The 21,980-nt window shown below is 39.9% G+C and overlaps 1 protein-coding gene across 2 annotated transcripts in view; it reads left to right on the top strand.

The window, feature by feature from the left end:
• The first annotated feature begins 1,702 nt into the window (after positions 1-1,702).
• The window catches only part of peak1 (pseudopodium-enriched atypical kinase 1), a 101,000-nt gene continuing 80,722 nt past the window's right edge, over positions 1,703-21,980 (top strand). For both annotated transcript variants that reach the window (XM_056386384.1, XM_056386385.1), the window contains exons 1-2: positions 1,703-1,905; positions 20,522-20,631. The gene's annotated coding sequence lies outside the window, so the exon portion shown is untranslated. The remainder of the gene's footprint in view (positions 1,906-20,521; positions 20,632-21,980) is intronic.

Below are 21,980 nucleotides of genomic sequence, written 5' to 3' on the forward strand. Positions count from 1 at the left end.
ATGCATGGAATGTGTAAAAAAACTTGAGTCATTCCCACATGTCAACCTCTGGCTCAGCTCCTCCTCCTCCTCCCAAAACGCATGTTGCCTTCAGGTTCTCCTCATAAACTCTTATATCTAAGTTCTAGAGGTGTAAATGTCACGTGTCCAAACTAACCAGTGTTGCTGCAGCATGGAGCTCATAGTTTATTGCTCGATTAACTAGACTTTCATTCCAAGGACAGACTTGTTACAGGATTCACAAATGTGTCACTTTGCTGTTATATCAATTCTAAAATAATGAACTATAACTCAGTGCATAATTTCAGCTGCAATTATCAGCTGTTGATTCATCCCATCCAGTGACATTTACCACTTAGCTGTGTTTTTCATGCACATTTGGCTTTTAATTGTGATTAGAATATCTCCAACAGCACCTGAAGGCAGCAGGAAAGGAGGGGATTTCCTCTCTGGTGGTTATTATCCCTTATGAGAGACATGATGTCAGTAAAAGACATACTGCTGCTTTCAACGCTTTTCAATAACTGTAACATACACACGCTGACTGTAGCTTTGTGCTGAACATCTGTTTGCCTCCTCCTGATGCCAGCTGTCTTTTCCATACAAACAGAGTTTTGAATAATTAGGAGTGCTTGAAATCAATTTGTGCTTTGAAGTGCGGCCTCCATAATTCATCATCAGTGAATGTGACTTTTCTTTACAGGCATTTAACAGAAAGAACAATGTGATCATCAACACATTACAACACAAAGTACTGTATCCTACAATAGAATTGTAAGCTGATACATACAGTAGTAGGCTCGCTACAATGCCATTAAATTGATGAGACCATTGATAGTGAGCAGTGAGCAGAGGTTAACAGTTATTCAGATCCTTTACTTGGGTAATACCACTATGTGAAAATATTCCATATTCCAGTAGTGTTATGTTATGTTATGTTATGTTATGTTAATATTTCAGGTTATTTTTAATGAAGCATTAATGTATAAGAAACAATTTGAAGACTGCAGCTGCCTACAGCTGCTGGATAGTTTCGAAATGATCTGAAAAATAACTATAACTGTCAAATAAATGCTGCCAAGTAGAAGTAAATTATTTTATCCTGATATGTTGAAGAAGAGAAGTATAACTTAATGTTAGTTTCTACTATTGGTCATTGACATATGACACTAGATTGGGGAAAACGCAGGTGTAATTAATAGTATCGCTTTTGTTTTTTCCAAATTAAAAAAATAAAAAATAAAATAAAATAAAATTCTCCATCTGCTGAGGGAGAGCGTGATATCCTGTTGAAAGCCCCGGAAAAGTTACTATTATACAAGAAAATAATGAAATACAATTAACTTGTAAAAATTGTTTTATAACTTATTATAAACTTACTCATTTATTGCACATTTCATTTTCACTTTCAATCATGCGTCAATTCATCACCTGATTATAATTAAGCAATAAAAATGACAGAATTATCTGAACGGTGTAATTCAAAGCTAGTATTTTCCACTTTTTTTTTAATCATAACTGCTGCAGAGGATGAAGTTTATGGTAACGTGATAACGTGTCAAATGAACAGTTTTTACCTGAAATCCGGAAAGAGACACTTTTAATTTCTTGGGTTTCAGCGGCTGTAAGTGGACGGGTTGGTTGCGCGTTCACGCGGTTGTCCTGGCCAGCCCCAACGTCCCGGTGCGCTCGCTCCCGCGTCAGGCTGGTGGAAAAAACTGCAGCGGCTGTTGCTGAAGCCACGCAGAGAGGAGCTGTGTGCGAAAAATCACTGGCACTGGCAAGAGTTGAGCCACACACACTCGGATTTTCCCTTATTCCCGCCGAGGACGACGTTGTCAAAACCGGGATTTATGGCTGCCAAGAAGTGATAGAAGCGACCGGGCGATATTCGGCGTCTGGAAGGTAAGAAAAACTTAGCTAAGCGTTCCCTTTCCCCCAAAATTGAAAGTGTCTCAGCCACAAGTCTCGTCAGTTTCTTTCGGCTGGCAAGTTCCAGTTTGAACAGCAGGGCAATGTCGTGTCTTTACGAAGAAGCTTACGGCTCAGCGTTGTTCCCTTAGCGCTAAATGTCAGATTTATCCGTGTCCAGAGATGCGAGGGCAGCGGAGAAGTTTGCTAACCGTTGTTACACTTCACCGAACTGAATGATAGCTACTGACTGCGTGCTGACTTCGTAACGTCGCAACATAGCTGCTGCTGCTGCTGCTGCTGCTGCTGTCATAGCTGAGTGAGAGCTGAAACACTGGGAAACTACTCAGAAATCTGATGCTGCTTGTTGTTTTGGCTTTGCTCTAAAGTTAGTTTAGCGAACATCCTGGCTTGGAAACGAGCCCGTATACCAAAACACAACTTCTCAGTGTTTACAAAATGGGATAGGCAGCGTTTCACTTACAGCCTCTGACCAAACAGGGGACCAGGGACCACCAGGGGTCTTTTAGAGAAAACCAGTGAGAGATGGTTTAATTTGAGACATATTTCACCACCCTAAATATTAATATAACACGGTAATAGAGACGAGTGGAGCGAGGATGTCCACTATTGCAAGCAGTGTTAGCCTCCTACCTGAAGAACAGATACCAAGTTATATGCAACTAGGACACCAAAATTATTTTACAGGAAGCTATATGTCACCAGAAAAATCACTTGATGACAGCTTCACTAAATGATTTGCCTGATGGACTGATCTGCCAAATAAGAATTTTCCTCCCCTGCAGATTTTTAATGATTTGATTGGTATTAATGTGAAAATAATTCGTCATTTAAAGGTGAGGTCTATCCCTACCTGTAAACAAGTGCAGGAGATCATCCTTTCTTGTCCTCCTTTTTCACCAAAGACCTGTCTTCAGCATGTTTGCTAATAGGCTGAACCATGTGAGACCCTTGTACAAAGAACCTGGTTGCCTGCGTTTCCCCCCATCATGTCAAGAAATTTACACTCTATAGTGGGTCATGCATTATGTAATTGAGCTGCTGTTGTCTACATTGCACTGTGAATAATGTTACATATATCTCAGGCATGTTTTGAATAGCTGTCTCTGTGTCTCTCTCTGCCCCTGTAAATCAAATGCGAGACTCTAATTACAGCCTATGGCATTAAATAACGAACACAAATGTAACATAATCAGTACTGTGTTTAATTTTTCCTGGAAAAAATAGTCTTAATTGCCAATTATTGCCACCTAAAAATGGAGATGGAGCATGGAAGCTCTGACAGGTGATGACAGACATTAAATTTTTAATGCAGACCTGTAAATGACCAAATTTGAGGTTGTAGTAGGGATGTTAACATGTTTGACAGGTGATGTATTCACCTTTTCAGATTGGTTTAGGGTAAAGGTTCAAAAATAAAACCTATTGCATAGTCAAAATATAATCTGAAATGTAGTTCTGGTTCCCATTATTCAGAGGCACTGTAAAGCTCTTTTTTGTTATTCAGGATTTGAAAGATATATTTACAGATCAGGCAGATAACATGTCATGACATAAAAATGTCCATTGCACCACTTTCCTGATGGTGCCTTCAAAAACTTATGTTCAACCTGACCAGAACCCAGAGATGTTCCATTAACTAACATGTGCTTTAACAATGACTAAAGTGATTAATCAATTATGATAATAGTTGTGTATTCATTTGCTGACAATTGACTAATCAATTTGTTGACTATTTTTTCGAGTTCTAGGTATAAGAGCTTGAAAATGAACAGTGGCAAGCAACATGCACTGTAATGTCAATGCCAGTTACTCATCCTCTGTGTCTTTTCACAGATAGCACACGTCACAGTATGGGTCAGACCCTGATCTCAAAGTGGGTTGTCAGTGATGGTAAAATTATTGAAAAATATACAAACTACGGTTAGCTTCAGAGAAAAAACATCAGCATCAGACCCCAGCTACCCATACCATTCAAATCCAAGTTCGGTTTTCTGCTGAAAACCACAGTGTCCTTTTAGTTTTTCTGCAATTGTTTATGTGAGGAATGTGTTTGTGAAAGTGAAACATTCTTCTGTCTCAGTGTCACAAGTTCAGGCCAGTGAAAGTTGAAGTACATTACCACTGGAAACCTCAGTCCATTCAAAATAGACACTGGGCCCTTGATAAATGAGATCCTCTTTGTGCAGTCACGTGGCTCTGGAGTTGTCAGTTCTTGTTTTTACTTGCGCCTTGCTTTTGTTTTGATTACCACTCGTTGAGTTGACAGTGTCAACAAAGGCAGGCGCCTGACATTGTTACTTCTTCACCTGTTTAAAGCGGAGGAGGCGGATTTACCGTGATTTGTCTTCTGATAAGTCCAGATGCCAGTCCCCAAAGTGTGTGGGACAAATATTTGCTGGATTGTTTCCGACATTTTTGAATTGTGAACATACCTGACATTCTTTGTGGTGAGCAACAGGAAGATAGTGTTTTTCGGTGATCTTGATCTTTTGGTTTTACAGGGCTACAAGAAGTTTTGTAATTCCCAGGCCCGTGTCTTTGACTTATAGAGATAAAGCCTGAAAGTTGTACACCTAAATGATCAGAACAGTTGATGACATTTATGTAGTGGCAGCTCCTCGACAGTCACAAGTATTTTATTTGCCTTTCACCTTTTTTGTTTGCCTATCACAGACTTCCAGCTGCACTATTGATCTGTGCTTCAGCAGTGTGTTGAGGAGATGACATAAATGTGACATAAATTACCTTTTCTATTACAATAAGCTCTTTTTGTGTAAGGACATGTCATGGGTGACTCACCGGCCCCAAGGCGTATCTTGAAATGGCAGTGCAGTGAGACGTTCAAAATCTGTCCCTTGACATGGTGAATTGTTTTGAAAGTTGTTTCTGTTTGCCAGAAAGATCAGTGACCCAGACCTTCTCCTGAACTGAGGCTTATCATTGTTTATTTATCAAATAGGTAACCATGTGTGTTTAGGAAGTGGATATTAGTGTCAGTTATTGATAAAACAAATTTTAGCCTTTGAATTTTGAATGATAAAGTTGAAGTCTGCAGCTCTCTGCTGGTTTGTCTCTGTAAAACATGAAATGTGAGCATCAAAAGTGCTCAATTCTGCTGCAGGAAAACAACCTAGCCACTGAATCAATATTTCTCAAAAGCAGCCACAGTAAATGTGTTGGTTGTTTTTTACTGTATTTCATTACACAGACATATACAGTATATTAAAGATCTATTCATAAAAACCCTTATGTTTAGCAACTTTTAAAAAATCTTTTACTGAAAAAAATGTTCCTCTAATTATTATCACATAGCGATTCTGCCTTTTCAAAGCATTGAACACATTCACTGAGAAATGCACTGTATGACATCGAAGTAAAGCATGTTATTGGGGAATTTGAACCTAATAAACCATTTTAAGACATTTGCGTAGCCCACACTTATGCTTTTTTTCCACAGGCATAATAGTATTTGGGATAAAGCTGTTGAATTATGTGTGAGTGCAAGCTTTAGTCTACTTCAAAGACACTGCATAAAACCTTGCCTGAATTCATGTATATTTTTAATTGTGACTGGTAGAAAAAGAAGAAATGTGTTTCAGAGGGGAAAATTAAGAAATGAGAAATTCATGAGTTTTCACCTCACATCCTAACCCAGTCATAACTGATTTCAATATACTGTATTTGTGCTTGTATTTTTCTCATTCCACAACAGGACTAGCTGAGATCTTGTCAGATTACTTGTAACCTGGGACTGAAGGCAGTGTGTGCTTGTCAGAAACAACACTTATTTGTTGGCTTATATGAATCTCTCAAACATTTGTTTTGAAGAACATTCAGTGACATAAATAATAGATAATTTCTTGGTTGACAGAATGAATGTGTACATGTGGGCCCTGAAACAGATCTCTGAACGAAGTGTCATGTGACATCCTGACCCTTGACCTCTCCTCCCTGAGCCAGGGCTTGAGCTAGGTAACAGGTGTGACCTAGAGGTTAAGGAGTGCACACACACACATATACATACTATCTCTATCTCTCTCTCTCTCTCTCTCTCCCTCCCCCTCTCTCTCTCTCTCAAAGAGGGAGCAGTTGCAATAGAACAGCAATGATAAACACACCAGATTAAAATCATGGTATTGTAGTTTTAAAACTGGATTTATTTTTATTGTGATGTGCCTGTCTGACAAAAGCCTATGACCTCAGCATACAAATGTGATATAATATGTGGACTGTAATAACAGTTCTCTGTACGACATAATGGAAAATACTGTTTGTGAGTCCAGGTTTCTGGAGTGTCTTTGAACAAGACATTGAATCCCTCCTCACTCCAGGCTTGCTGTTCTTTAGCAAAGCCTCCACTCTGGCCCTCCCATGGTGTGAGACAAGTCAAATAACAATTTCTCACATACTCAGGAATTAGTTTCTGATATTCTTGATGAGATCTGGGGCAGTAAACCACTCACAGTTCACTTGGGCGGCCCGCCCAGGTAAATAAAATCACTCAGTTTCAACCCACCTTATTTCACTCTTTTCAAACCAACTAATATTTGGCTACACACCTGTCTGAGTTGCGTGCGCTGCAGTAACCTGAGTTCGGATTAGAGGCTTCTCTGTGCACAGCAGCATAGCTAGTGTCCACCGATAGCGTTCATGTGAGGTGTGTAAAGGACATCTGTAAATTGTAGCTACAGAAAATAACCTGGTTTACTCTGCCCCGCTAAACTGCGTGTGTTTCTGCAAGCACAACGGTCACACGACACACCACCCACCACCACAAGTAAACACTCCATCTGTGGGAAACACTGCTGCTGGAATAGCAGTTTTGCCCCAGCACACATGAGTAAATGATAAAAAATAAAGCAAATGAAGCAATTCTGCCCTTGTTAAATGATTGATTTGTTAAAAATGTGTATTTTGTGAGATTGGTAATTAGGATCAAGGTCTGAAGTTCAGCATAACACACCAGCATAACTTTATGACTAAATTTACTTCAACTCTACAATGTTCGACCCCACTTGAGATTTTCCCAGATGTCACACTCTTTGTGATGAACAACATTGTTCCCCTTTTACACCATCAGGAATGTGGCCATGTATTTGCCCCTTAAACAAACCACTCCAGGTTTTAGAAGGTCAGTGGAGCCTGATAAAGTGCAGTTTGGGCTGAAAGCCATGTCTAAAAACTTCAGCTCTGTCTGCAATCAAGGCAGAGCTGGAGCCTAGTTGCGTTTTGTTTTGGATCTCTGGTCTTGATATAATTTGTGTTGGCAGCTCCAGGTCGTGGCTTATATACCGAGTACATTTTGCAGCTACCAGGCAATAACATTGCACCTAGCAAAAGTCAGTTTAGTGTCATCTGAGTCATCCAGGTGGGAAGACGTCAGAACAATTAATGTAATTCACTGGATGCCAGAACTCAACCAGATGGATGGTGAAAAATTTTCAGTTTCACAACAAGAAGTCCAGTAGATTATTAATATTTTTTGATTATCAAAAGCCCATTTTTTAAAATTAGAAACCTTATTCTTTAATTGAAGTGTATTCCTTCATGATTTGGGATTTGGGTTTATCAACTGAGGAATTATGCATCATTATCAGGTGAAGATACAGCTGACATATTTAGTTATTGTGTTACGTCCGCTCAACCAAGTGTCATCTATACAAGTAGGTTTTGAGCTAGTCTTGGATCTGTGGCCTGTTGGAAAATGGTGGATGATAGAGGAGCAGATCAAAGTGACACTGTGAACAAAGATTAAGCCAGAAGGCGTCCACGCTTGTTGTGGTATTTGGTCTGTGAGAGACGGACATTCATCAATGTCTCACCAGCAACCATCTGTGCACTCATGTTTGTTTGTGTGCCCATACGCATACATGTGGTCAGATATCATGCAATAAAGCAGTTAAGTGTGATAAGAGCTTTAACAAGTTTGGAGAAAAATGTATGCATGTTTTGTATGTGGTCTAATAAAGTGGAAATTATAGATCACCTCAATAGTCAAGAGTTTTAATTCAGAGGAGGATTTGCACTAATTAGTACCTCTTATCTTTCTTGCATTGGCTTTGTTTTCCATGTTATCTTGCCATTTATTCACTGTTTGAGAGCTGATGAATTTTAAACAGTTTAAAATGTTTCTGTTTGACCTTTAAAGGAATGTTGACGTCTATGTATTTGTGATTGTCTGGGTTTGTCAAGGCCATGGCTTTGCTGATAAGCTATTAGCTAAGGTGTTGAACTTGAAAATGCAAGTATAATAAGCTGTTCGCTGAGTTGAGGTTATTATTTAGCAGTGGTACATATAAAAACTTAAAAAATAATAATCCAAAGGAACGTCAGCCTGTAGTGAAGATGCTCGTATCTATCCTTTAGACAAGTTATTTATGGTCGGCCCAGTCTGCAAATACTAATTGCTGTTTTTCATTAATAAGTTAGAATGCATTATTCCAACACGACTCTGTAGCACGGCTGTTTTGCAACGCATATAAATGAGGGCTATTAGCTTAGGTGAGGACTCCAATGATTTAACTCTGGCTGAAAGCTGTGTGCTGCTGCTCACCCCATCGTCAAACTCTGTCCTTTCACCAAAGTGTGTGATTTAAGTGTGTCTCCTCCTCACAGGGCAGGCTGAGTTCAGCTATTCAACATCTCCCAAACTGACTTAATGGGTTAAAGCTTTTAGACTCAGTGATTTAGTGGTGTCAGATATTCTCCATTTGAACTGAATAGTGGGTGTGGGATAAACTACTCCTGCCATCATCATCATCATCACCGTCCTGTGAGGTCCACCATACAAAAGCTGAGAGCAAGGGCCTTTTCAATGTTGTCGTCTTCCAGACGTCTCACCTGTCTTCCAGACGTCTCACCTGTCTTCCTGCTTAATGTCTGATTGATGTGGGGCATGTCAGACTTTACATTAAGTGTTTGCTTTTGGTGGTCAGTGGGAAATCTAATTGATGATATGGCAGCATGTAGTAGTAGTAATAAATGCTCTGCCATTTCTGATGTTGAATGACCTGATGGTGCACTTTGTCTCACACTCCTCTAAGATTTCACCCCGGCTTGGAAACCACCCTCAATTTTGGGTTCCAACACCACTTTGATGGGTTCAGTTTGAATTTATATTAAGGAATATTATGGCTCTTGGCTACAGGCAAAATCTGCTGACTTGTTTTATTCAAACTTCTCAAAACATCATTGATGACTAGAGACAAATTTGTCTTCTTTGCACAAGGTTGTTCACACATTGTATATACACTCTGGCCTCAAGTAGACTCTCTGACCCTAAATGAAAGGCTTCATGTGAAGATAACTTCAAGAGTCCATCCAGCTGTGTTGCATTCCAAACTTGATATGCTCTGTTATTTCTCAGGCTCCAACTAACTAACTAACAGAGCAGTAGACGTGAACTAATAAGTGATGTTGTGGCTAACAGCATTCAAATATTCTTGGGGTTTTTAACCAACAAAACTTAAGAGTAGTCTATTTTTAGAGAATGCATCAGTTGAGAAGGTTGTATATACATAATAAATACATAAATATTTTGTTGTATTTCCACTTGGAGCAGCGGACATGGAATCAGTCATTGTTGCTCATAAAGATTGAAAATGCATGTAGCCATTGAATACATGCCCACCAACTTTTAGTCACATTATGACAAATCTTTAATTAAGTGCAGTAAAAGTATGGATGCCCCAATTGATCGCTCGCCGATCATTATTGGCCGATTTACATTAAAAATATGTGATTGTAGATCGGCATTAATGCTTCACCTTAAAACCGATCACCTGTGGTTGATATTCTGGTGTCTGCTGCTGAGAGAAGCACTGTGTGCTGTGTATTGTAGTCCCGCCTCCCACCTTGTTCAATGCGCTGGTGCTCGACAGGCCACCAAAACAACACGGCCGACATGTTGTTTTTACAAAATTTCACAAAGTGTGTGAGACTGATATAATGTACACCATCTGCAATGCATGTCAAAAATGATCTCACTCATAGATGATTGGTATCGGCGGCAAAAAAAAAGTGATCATGGCATCACTAAGTAAGATTAAAACAGGAAAAGATTATTACTGACTAGTTAGTTTAGCAGACATAGTCTTTATTAGATTGTATTGATCGTTTAATTATCTGTTTTGATTGCCTATGAGTGTCTATATTACAGCAGTGATAATTCCCTCTGAGTTCTCCAGTATCACTTCTTCAATCAGCGAGGTGTCCTTGCATTTACATCAATGATTTTAAATATTGAGTTTCCTCTAAAGAGTAACCCTCATGTTAACTGCACAGTGGCTAAAGCTGCAACAGTGTAGACAGAAAATGCCACAACATCCAGCACAAATTCATTAATAGTTGTTTAGGGCAAAATTAAATCATCCCCTTGCAAAAAATGACAAATGGACTGGAAACTGGAAAAGTGCCCTTACATACTGCCTATCAAGCTAAGCACATTTCCCCCTATAGTATATACTCAGCTTGGCACTAAAATTCTTGTGTAACAGCATTGGTGAACATATCAAATTGGCCTCTAGCCTAATGTTTTCATGCATTTGTGTCTCAAACCAACAACAAGGATTACCCTTTGTAGATAATGTGGCCTAATTTAAAAAAAAAAAACTGAATTCATCTTTTCATTATCGTGAAATGTAGATATAGTGCCTTTCTTAGAGTTTTGCAATCCTAGCTTCTAAAACCTCCCTCAGCCTGAGAACCAACATAGCTTACTGCCTGAGGCTGGAATGGGAGATGGCCAATAAAGACCTAACAATATGTGGTGGGAGATCAAAATCCCTGGATGAATCTGGCTTCCAATTTCATTTAGAAGCAAAATGCCCCTAGGGTTGGTCTCACAGTTCTGCATTTATGGTGATTAAATCTGGGTGTGGATGGATATGTGGTAAAGCAAATAACTATGAAATACAAATACAATTCACCATTGACAGTGAAGTGACAAACAGTCACATGCATTTAAGCCCACCCAGCATGTGCATACACCTGCACATGCAGACGTTACATTTTCAACACTGTCCACACGTATCTCTGGAACAGGTGAAAAATATCCCCTGCATTGACTGTTTCTCCAGTTAGGCTTTTGATCTAGGAGAGTGTTGGCACCGGCCTGGCACAGTGGTTGCTGCTATGAGGGATTTGTGTTGAGTGAGTCTTACTGTCAAAGACCGTTACTGACTTTAATACTGGAAACAAGTGCTACAGCTCCAAACATTAGCAGCGAGTAGGGAAACAGGAGACTCCTGACTAAGCTTGTCCAGGGAGAATAGATAGTGTCTTGACTACACATTCATTGTAAAGCAAAGTCTGTGCTTCAATTGTTTCTCTGTTGAAGTTTGGATTAGAGCTTCTAAAGCGGTGTTGATACAAAAAAGTGTTATATGATCTCCAACTTTTAACAGCCTTGATGCCGTATTGACCTCCATATATGGAAGGATAATTCTCCCTTGCAGGATCTGTGGTGATCTATCTACACAAGTATTTGTTTGAGTTAGGGCAAGGCCTCTGTGATTGGTTGTGGCTATGGTGAGGTCAAAACAATTCTGCCTTACTCAAATGTGTTGAGAGCACAAAGGGGTTCTTGCTTTTGGCCAAGTTTTGACCTGACTAACTCTCGTGGACTAACCCTGCATCTTAAAATAACTTGCTACGTGTTGTGCTGAAATCTCTCAGACATACCTTGCTGCTGTTGGACTTGTTTACCATGGTGAAACTGAGCTCTCCCTGCTGTCGGAGATTACAGGCCCTGGATGGGGGCTACTTACATGCTCCAGTACTATCTTGTAGATTCATCTGAAGCACCGACCTTTCAGGATGAAGTGTGGTAAGTTTTTGGTGGTGCATTGTGTGAGTCTGTATGTTTATTGAATGTCAAAACAGCCTTCAGTTAAACAGCTTTGCCTGCAGAAGAAAACGTCTTATAGGCTGTGCCTTTTTGAAGGCAGGATTTCCTTTAGTTGCGGGGATGTATTCTGTAAAGTCTAAATATTCTATATGGTTCTTAATTTGCATCGTGACGAAGCTCAGTGGAATATGGAGGTCTCATAAATTACAGATGAGATGGATGGAGGCGGTGGGTGTGGTGCATCTCTGCAAATCCACACTTAATAATGGCTCTTCCTGGCACTGCAAACGTGTAAAGCCTTCCTCCACTGTTCTGAATGCTAAACTAGGTCATCGTGACTCACTTATTTCCATCCAAATGTGAAATTTAGAAATGCTCTGCTTCTTATCTCTTTTTCTTACAATACGACCCCCTGTGTTTTTTTTCGGTAGTTTCTAATCTTGTCCTAATTCAATAACGGACAGGAATGACTTTAATGCTGCTGTACCTTGGCTTTGGCTGTTTCAGGCTTATTGGGAACATTGTGTTAAGTCCTGTCTTGATGTAGTAGTGGAAAGAAATATATGCTACCAGTGTAGTGTGGCTACTGTCTAATCACAGTTTTAGTACCTCGTCACACTGTATAGACCATAAAACAAAACATAATGACATATGAACCCAATGTATGTTCTGTTCTGTATGGACAATAAAATAACACATGACATTTGGAGTGAATTGAATTGAATTGCAAAGACAATGGTACCTTACAATATTTGTTGCTCTGCATTCCAAGGTGGTCTAGTCATTATGCAACCTTCATGGTGAAAATGCACCCCAGTGTTCACTACCTCACCATTTGTAAACAAACATCCGCTGCCTGACCTTGCCTGACACAGCAAGACCCTTTTCCGCAAATAATCCTGTTGGCGCTGCTCAAATTAAATTTGCAGACTCACCCCATTTTCAAGTCACCCAGCTGAGCGAAGGCACATCTCATATTACCTGTTTAACTCATAGACCCTCCTTTTAGTCTCTGCCTCACATACACAGACAGACACACTCAGCCCCGTACACGCTGTGATCTCATTAGCAATATCAGTGCATGCCGTGTCTCTGTAACAATGACTCCCTCCCCCTGGTTGTGTAAGTGGTTGTCATTTGGTGTGTGACAGTATCTGGATCACATGCGGATCAAAATGGCAAGAAAACAAACACTCCCATTCCTTCAGACCGTGGCCCACACCAGGGCCCATACCACAGCTATATCAGGCTGGCAGGCTGACTTGGGCTCCTGGCTGAACGTTTCTAGGGGATGAGACAAATGTGACGTGTCTGTCTGAGAATGGGGTTTGAAAGAAAGCGTGTAGCACTTTGAACAAAGAATAAACGGAAGTCCTTGTTCGGATGAGAGGAACAAGTTTTGTTGATTTTTGCCGTCTGAACTGCCTGCATGCTTGTGAAACTTCTGTGTGCGTGAGTGTGGGATTGTGGTAAAAGGTTGTTGTCCTGCCCAGATATTGGCATTCAGCCACTAGATTTGGGCCACGGAAGGAGGAAGAGGAGGAGGAGGATGACGAAGAGGAAGAGGAGGAGGAGGGAGCGCTATGATCCAGAGGACTGTTGACTGACAGGAACAGTGGCTTTGCAGAAACTAGCCAATGAGCATGAGGCTGGCAAACTAGACCACAGCACAACAAGATCCAGTATTCAGTTCATTTTATATGTGTGGACCCAGTGCTGGGACACCATACTGTAAGATCAAAGTGAAGAGTGTTCAAACATGAGGATTGGTTTCTCCCTTTGGTTTTTCTCTGGCACTATTAATGCACACTAAGGAGGAGTTTCAATGCAAATGTGGAAAGTGTGTTTCTGAAGAAGAGAAAAGATGTAAATGGGGAATATGTACACACGTGTATTTACTCTGGCATGCGTAATTCTCCCTTGTGCCAGCACATCTCCCTCCCCCCGGGCCAGTGTTAGAGTAGAACACCTGCACCGACACGTGATGGGGACTCTGCAAAGATTGGAGGAAACCCTCTCTCTGTTTGTTTTTCTTTTAGTGTCAGAAAAGCAAGGTGGTTCTTTTGGGGTGGAAAGAGCAGCGGGAGTACTGTTTGGAAGATGATAATGTTTCTTACACTGTGATATGTCCCTGCTTTTGTTACCAATTCTCTCAATGAAATTGTGAACCAGGTACAGTTGTTGTGAAGTGTTAAGAAAAAAAAAAAAAAAGCTGTTCTTCTTTTTCAGGGAAATCATGAATGCTTGGTAGACTAGGGAAGAAAGACAACAGCCCCATTTGGACAAGATGTCGTACACACTGTTCAGTGTTTGCATTCCAGTGACACACAATGCACTCATGTTTACACTCAGGAAACAACTGTGTTGTAAACCAGCTTAGAAATGATTTAAAGGAGTTATTTGTAAGTTTTGCTAGTGCTACATAGCCAGTGTTAACATTAACAGCTATTTACTTACCAGTCTAGAAGAAATGTGAGTTCAGCATCAAACTTCATTTCTTTACTCACCAACAGCTGTCTCCAGTGGTGGAAAGCAACGCCAATGTTAACTCTTGTCGCTATCACTTCTTTTCTGCTATTGAAGTGAGAATGCTAAACAACTATCAACATTCCACAACATTCTGGCAGGACAGACAAGCAGCTACAGCTGCAAACGCCTCATCCAACCGCGCTGCAGAACAGAAAGGTTCAGGAGATCCTTTGTTCCCACTGCCATCAGGCTGTACAACAACTCAGCCAAAGGGTATGGAATAATAGTCCATTTTAAACCACATTCAGCGGCATAGAAAACTTAATAGCCCCTTTTAATAAATAATTCCTTAAACTTGCAGATTCTTTGAAGTGGGGCATATTGGACATTCATTGGACAGCAAATTATATTTTATTCAAAACTTTTGAAACTTAAATATTAGTAGTAAGTATTTTTGTAAATTGATGCTCCAAATACACAAAACATTGCTGATTTAAATTTATTTATTTTTATTTATTTATTGATTTAATTATCAGTAGCGAAAACAATGCTTCAGTCTAAATTAGTTCAGTTTTTACGGAAATTGAAATCTGCTAGTTATTTCTTTCTCTTTCTCTCGCTCACTCTCCCACACACATGCACATAAAAAGGGCATACAATATATAACATATATATAACCCATATCTGCCCTACATCCTCCAATACTTTAGTTTTAATTAAAAGCTATCTCTTTTGCACACGCTTTCATGAATCCCCTATTACATCTCAGCGAGTTAAGCAAGACATGTTAATTTACTTTTACTGTATCAGCAAGAATGTGGCTTGGTGGGGAAGCATGACAGAAAGGAGGACATGCATATTAATCAGGCTGACTTTCTTCATAAAGCTTTAATTAAACAGGTTTGTCATTGAGTTGTTTTATACAACAGCCAAGGACATAAAGACTAATAATGAACAGAGCAAATACATCAAACAAATAAAATTAGGTCAGCACTCACAGTGTCTTACATTGTGTATATGGATGTTGTATGACGAAGTGTAAATTAGTAAATTTATGTTTTAATATCAACATTTGGAGTTTTTTTCTCTCACCCTCCTCCTCAAGAACAACTAGTTAGAGATTCTAGTGATTTCTTTTTAGCCATGATAAAGGTTGTAGGTAATTTTCATTGAATGATACAGGAGGTTTTAACCAGCACAAAGCTGAGAGGAAAGTATAACTAAGGAGTTTAATTGTAAAGCAATGGGCTGTGTTTGAATTTCTATGCAGTGCACATTTCACAGGGTTTGCTGAATTTCCTTAGTTGACAACTGATGCCATTTTCTTTATCAGCCCCAACAAGCGCAGCTATCTGCCACAAGCCTACTTTTGATTCAAAGGTTTAGCTTTCATACTGATCCCATTTGCTGTGTCCTCTCACACACTTGTGTCTGTATTATCTACAATTCACATACATGGAGACCTCTGATGTGTGCTTGGCTGTTAACTTGCCAGTCAAACCTTTGTTGGGAATGGAAATTATACACCCACAGTTGTCAAGATGCTGTATGGATGTTGTAAACGTGCAGCCCACGTTTTAAAATTTCACAACAATTTTGTCTTCATTCTTCAGTCTGCTCAAACGATGAAAAGCTGAAAGTAGTGAGTTAACCAAATGCCACAATTTCAAATTCTGTTAGTAAAATGACAGCACACATTTTGAGTGAATATCTTGTTTTTCTAAAGAAAAACAAAACCCTGAAGCCTGACATCTACAAAAATGTTATTTACAGGGTCCCTCTCTGATTAGCTGGTCTTTTTTGTCAGGTGATATCTGTTGTACCCTAAGGAGATTAGCCAATAGAAGTTCTGTTAAAGTAACAATTGGACATTTTGGGAAATACCAATTCTTTACCATGATTCTTACACACTTGTTTCTGTACAGATTAAATGAGATATAATATGTTATTACTGAGCTTTAGATGTGCTGGTAGCTGATTTTGGTGCCTTTGGACAGAGCCTGAATAGATGTCTGTTAGCAGTCTGTGTGCTAAGCAAAAGTAACAAGCTGCTATATGAAGATGTAGCTTCATATACTATATACCTTACAAATATGAGAAAGTGGATATCTGCAAGACAGAGAAAAAGAGGATTTCCCAAAATGTCAGACTGTTCTTTTAAGCTTTGTAGTCCAATTTCGGTGTGGCTTGAGTTTCCATTACTGATTCACAGCCTCCAGTTCTCAATTCATAAAGAGTTCAAGTGCAGGATTCCCTGCATAACACCAGCTCTAAAGCTCAATGTAACACTTTGCTGAAAAAAGTCTGTTGCTGCCACTATATTGATTGTAAAGTGAGACATGGAGCTTGGAAGGGGGAGATTATCTTTACAGTTATCTCTACAACAGCTTTTAGTGTGAATTCAATTCTATACATACAAACTCCATATGCTGACTACATCATGCCTCAGGGTAGCAATAAAACTGCGACATTGTGCCCCTGCACAAGTTAATAGGCGTCCCCAGGGAGTGTGAGCTTGATCCTGAGTGATGTCTTTAAGCCACCCTATTGAGTTTACATCACTCCATGTTTTATCTGGCTTGCTGCAAGTGGAGACAGTTTTAATGGTCAGTCTGTGTTTTTCTGTCTAATCCAGCTCTGTGTTTTCTTTGTACCAACTGCAGATTCTAGAGCTTGGTTGGTCTGTCGATCTGTAATTAGTGCCAACCATAAACAACCGGAATACCGCTGAGCATTGCCACGGGTGGCTGCCCTCACCACGACAATCTGGAGTTTCCCTTTTGTCCTCGGATGTGTCTGATGTAGAGCCAGCTGCCCGCCCTGGGAGCTGAACAGTGGGCCTTTCGTATGGAGAGAGGGGAAGAGAAAGCTGGGGAGATAGAAGAACATGGATGGAGAAAATGTTTAAATACCAGTGAAAGAAGAAATAGGGAAGAGGAACTTACCTTGTAAAGACTGTGATAAAAGAGGGTGTTAAGCAACTTGTATCCAAGACACGTCAGACTCCTTTTCTGTCCTCCTGCAGAATCATTTTTAAATATAGAGTCTGATGGCATCTAAATGTGATGCAAGTCCTCATCTCTTAGATCAGCATAGATGCTTTTTCTGCCCTGGCTCCAAGAAGTACTATGACGACATCATGGCTGATGCACAACAATTTGTCTAGTCCTTTGGCTAGCATACTTATCCTTTGTTATATCCACTCAGTCACTTGTCACAGTCTATCCAGGCTGACTTTTCCTCAAGATGCTTGAGTCATGACATAATCCCTTACCATGGAGACAGAATGGCTGGCTTATGTTGGGTTAGTTTGGAGTAGACGTGTGTGTCTTTTGTTGAAAGGGCCTACTTTTTCAAATGGTAGTTCAGTTGTTGTACTCACAAACCTTAGACCTGATTATGTATTTACAACTATGTAGATCTGGGATTTGAGCAAGGGCGTCGCATCTTGCAAAACACCTCTGTAATTCTGCCTTTGCAGCCACGCAGCTCTAAAACCTGTTTCTTTTTATCTGGAATGCCCAAGTTTCCCGGCTCTTGTAAAGGTCACGGTGAAGTTGAGGTTGTTGTCTTGGGAATAAGGTCTTGGCCTGAAGACATGCTCCATGGACCGTTGCAAACAGTCGGCTGCCCTTCCTATTGCCTGCTAGCCCACTTGTGCACACATAACCAATCAAGGCACAAGAGGAGGAAACATCTGTGCACTTCATGCAGACACCAGAATGTGAATGCTACTGTTTCTTCCCTGTCTGTAAGTGTCATTTGGAGTCTCAAAAAATACTATATTTGTGTAAAGTCTTGTGTAGTGTTTGCCATTAAAGTAAAACAAAAGTTGATCCTCATAAAAAGGGTTTCGTCCCAATAATAATATCCACCAAGTTAAAAATGTAAAGCATAGCAGAACTGTATTTTTAAGAATCAGTAATTCCAGATAAAAGCAAGTGCCTTTCAGTTTAATGCCAAATAGCATCCTCCTGACATTCATCTCCTATAGCTTAACACTACCCTGTCTGTCTCGCATGAACAGGATTGTAATAAACTACCATGTCAATGTCTTTGAACCTTTCTCTAGCTCTACATGGTTTAGGGGCTAGTATCATACTATCATCCTTTGATTCAGGTTCTGTTGAGCTTGGCATGTTTCCTTTCCATAGGGATCTCTTAGTCTTAGCTTGAGTGAAAGATCAAAGGCCCAGTGCATGTGCTCATTGTCCAAGGCTCATGTTGTAACCTTTGTAAATCTTGCACTCTCAACTTGAGTATCCTGGCAGGCCAACTCACACTTCCTTTTGGTCTCAGAGCGATCATTTAACAAACTTTATCCATGAAAGCTGTCTGTCATGGCATCATAACATCAGCCTGTAAGGCGAGAATGCCTGTGGAGGCTTTATAATAGAGACGCAGCTCAGCGAGTGGGTGAAAACTGCAGCGGTGCTGTTGGGATGCAATAAAACAGTTTGCATCACAGTAGCCATAGCCTGGTGTGCTCAGCTCTGTGTCTGTCCTGATTACCACTGCTTAACTGCCATTAAGGGACACATGGAGCTGTTTTGCCTGTGTAGAAATCCTGTAGTGGACTGTCAATTAGAGCCAGAGGAAGGAAGTGGTCATGGCTAAAACTGGGAGTAAAAGAAGCCCAGGGGAGAATTCGTCTCACTCTATTCATATTTATTGGATTTCTTTTTTCTCTCTTATGATATGTAGGGCATTATGCATTTTACTGTAGTTCAGCTTGAAAGTTGCAACAGTTTTCTCTTTTACTATTTCTTTTTCACTCCTTCTGTGAAGGCTTGCCCTTTACCAACTCTCTTAGCAAGGCAAAACCTCTCATATCAATACAGGATCATACAAAAAATAATATATTATACATACACATTACATCAAGTTAGTGTGATTTTTTTTTTTTTTTTTGGCAGCAAAATTGCAAAGTACTGGTATACACATTCACAACATGCATGCATACTCATCCAAATATGGACATATGTACAACACTTACACCTGCAAGTGTTCACACAAAGAGACCCTGTTCACCCCCCCCCCATCGTCTGCCCACTGGCAGCCAATATTAGTGTTGGATTATATATTAAAGCCTGAGTCATGTTAAGCAAGTGGACCCTCTTAAAACAAAAAAATAAAAAAGGCTTTCAGTGTAAACAGACTTCCCACATCTAAACCATTGACTGTAATAGTTTAGATCCACTAGTTGTGCTCTGCACTAACAATTCCATATATAGCTTGGTTTCTTGCCTGAGCAGACTACAGTATAAGAATGCCATGGCTGCAGGGGTGAATTTAGGGCATGGGAGTGGTTCATGTCTAATTTCTGTTGACTCATGCTTTTAATGAAATGCGACAGTGTTGTTGAGAATGTGTTTGGAACGGTTCGATAGTCTGTTGGTATTATTAATGCTTGTTGGCTTTTTGGCTGGCTGATGTGAATGTTTATGAAGATTATGTCACATCAAGTGGGACCAGTGTTTTTGTCATCTCAGTCTCAGCTTGGTGCCTCGTCAAACTTAACTTCAACATGTTATTAAATCATTTTCAGAATAATGTGAGATGATTTTCCTGCCTCTTAGTTCCTTGGTCACAGAGCTAATGTGCTAATGCTGGTGCTGTCAGTGACTAAGCAGCCCAGTTGTGTATCATATTGAGTCCTACCTGCTTGACCGACCCCAGCATGAAGTGAACAGGTGCTAACAGGCCACACACTTGAGTTTTCTTTTTGATTAAGATAATTGAGCAGCTCACACCCTGGGTACCTCCATACTTCCCCCCCTGCCACTGTTACCCTGCCATCCCTCACCTCACTCCTTTTTCTTGTGGAAGCTGTAGGTATGAGATCTGCCAATCAACTGCCAGCATTTATATAAATATCACAACTCTCTCTGCTGCTCATTTATGTACTCAATTTCATACACTCAGAAGATCCCAGTGGCAATTCCCATGGGCAGGAATTACAGGTTATGTATGTACTGTTGGGATTAGAAATGGAAGCTGTGACATTTATGTGGAATTTTGTTGTGATCCCACAATAGACTTGTTGTCAGCTTATTGTGATTTATTTTGTTTAGAGCATTTGTGAATTATAATTATAGATTGTTCTGTGCTTCTCTTGTTTAAAAAGTGGGTGTCGGTTCTGAACAAAAATCCATTCATTTGAATTATTCTGTATGTGTGACTTCTCAGAAGTAGGAGCTCAACAGGAGCACATGATGTTGACATTACGCTGACATCTGCCCTTTCGTCTCTTGCTTCACTTGTCTGCAGGAAAGTTGGCTGCAGTCTTAGGACACCCTGTGGCTTCGTCTGAATCAGCAAGTTCTGGTACTTTCAAACCTGTAATACTCGAGACAACAGGGAGCCGCATAACCTGGCAGGTAAGCCAAGTCGAAATTTCTGTTTCCTCTTATTACCTGCTGTCTGACTTCATAGTTAATCATATTAAGATTGCAGTTTCATTCCATACTGTTATGCAATCTCTTTATACATGGCAGCAGTTGAATTTGCAGGGAGATTTGTTGCATTAAACTAAGCGCTCCTAATTTCTCTCCAAGCTACTACACATCAAAAAATGACTGTTTTACACCACTTTTTGTGCTTTGTGGAGTTTTCTCTTTTTTCTTCTTGAAAGGTTGGGCTGGTTGTGAACATCTGCTGTTGTGGGCCAGTAAAGACCAATGGGACATGAGTGATATTGGACTGTACAAATAAACTGTAGTACCACAGGGCAACATAACAACACAGACAACAAGGCAAAGATAAAAAGGCATTCTCAACATCTTCAGTCTGGCTCTTCACAGACAGGCTGTTTTGACGTATTCCCAATACTACAATGATAGCAGATGACATTTTTAGGGTAGTACAACATGTTGAAAGCATTTAATATTATTTGTGTTTTTTTTTTTTATATGGCTACTTTACATGTGAAAGATTACACCCTTGGAGTTTGTTTTCAAGCCAAAGTTCAAATGATTCAGTTGAAAATATGGAGCAATTGTTTTAGAGTACACTCATCCTCTGTGTCTAGAAAATGATTTCATTCTTTCTGACTTCACGACCAAGGTATTTCAAAATTGTAGCTCCACGTCACCTACAAAGCGCAGCAGCTATTTCTGGACATGTTTTGTTTTTGTTCTGTTTTGGTAGTTATTACCAGCTCTACTTTGATGACTGTGACTGCTATGTTGTGTTGTCTCAGTAAGTCTCTCTGCATTTAATGCCAGCGTGGTTGTCACTGCTGTTCTATTATTTCACATTCACAATACATGTTTCCCTTCCCTTTTTACCTCCTCCCCTGACATGTGTGATCTGTTCTGTCTGCTGTCGTGTCTTGCAAACATACTGTGTTCTTGCTGCGACAGTAAGACAGTTTGGTGGTAGATGACAGTTGGATTTTCGGTCTTATCATCTGCAGTTACTTGTGGTATCTGAACTCTGTCTGTGTCTATACCCACATCTTTGGATTCATGTTCAGAACACATATTTTATTCTGAATGCACATTTTATTTTATTTTTTTTATGACTACTATGATTCCACATATATCAAAATGCTGGTGTATATGGGGAATTTTTGATGTGCTGAACTGTTAGTGATAGGGTTTTAGCTTTTTATTAGATGGTACCATTTAGATTTAAACCAAACAGCTGATAGCCATAGCATTCCACTGTTTCAGTATCCAAAAGTTTAGGGTATCAAGGTAGTGTGGTCCAAATATTGTGGCGATGT

This window comes from Seriola aureovittata, chromosome 10, assembly GCF_021018895.1.
Source record: "Seriola aureovittata isolate HTS-2021-v1 ecotype China chromosome 10, ASM2101889v1, whole genome shotgun sequence".
NCBI lineage: Eukaryota > Metazoa > Chordata > Actinopteri > Carangiformes > Carangidae > Seriola > Seriola aureovittata.